This window comes from Chinchilla lanigera, unplaced genomic scaffold (assembly GCF_000276665.1).
Source record: "Chinchilla lanigera isolate Chin_1 unplaced genomic scaffold, ChiLan1.0 scaffold00035, whole genome shotgun sequence".
Lineage (NCBI taxonomy): Eukaryota > Metazoa > Chordata > Mammalia > Rodentia > Chinchillidae > Chinchilla > Chinchilla lanigera.
The window spans coordinates 8269111-8269740 of record NW_004955436.1 but is presented as its reverse complement, the minus strand read 5'-3'; positions in this window follow the sequence as shown (position 1 = coordinate 8269740).

The window sequence follows — 630 nt, the reverse complement described above, 5'->3', positions numbered from 1 at the left end:
ACTCTGCTAGCAAGAAGGTTATCACTGGATATGACCTCTTACACTTGGACCAGATCTGGGGGCCAAAATAAATCATAAATCTCTTTTCCTTATAAAGTAGCCTTTCTCAGGTAATTCAAGAGAATAAAAAAAACCAGTAACATGGTCATAGAGGCAAAATGAGAAAGGTATGTAAGTAACTCATCAAGACTTTATGCACAGGTTCAATCTCTAATCCAGAACATGAAGAAAACCTTTTGTACCACATAGATCAACAAGCTTAATTCATTCCAAATGAGATGGTGTTGCTATAGCCAAAGAATCATCATTTCTTTCTTTCTCCATGATTACCTAACCTTCAGGTATGCTGATCGTCTCAGTGACATTTTCTGCTCTTAACATACAAGTTCTCATAATACTTCCTTCTAGAGAATGTTCAAAGCTTGAACCTTTATTGGTTTCTCAGACACCTACACATTACTAGCCTGTTTCTGCTTGACTTATACGGCAGATGAATAATGGTCACAAATTCTTTGTCCCTCTCCCTTGAAGGTGGATCCATTGGCCTTTTCTTGGATCTTGCCTCGTATAAAACTGTTCTGAGAAACAGAGAACAGCGCAGGAAACAATAGCAGATCTAGACCTTGTTTC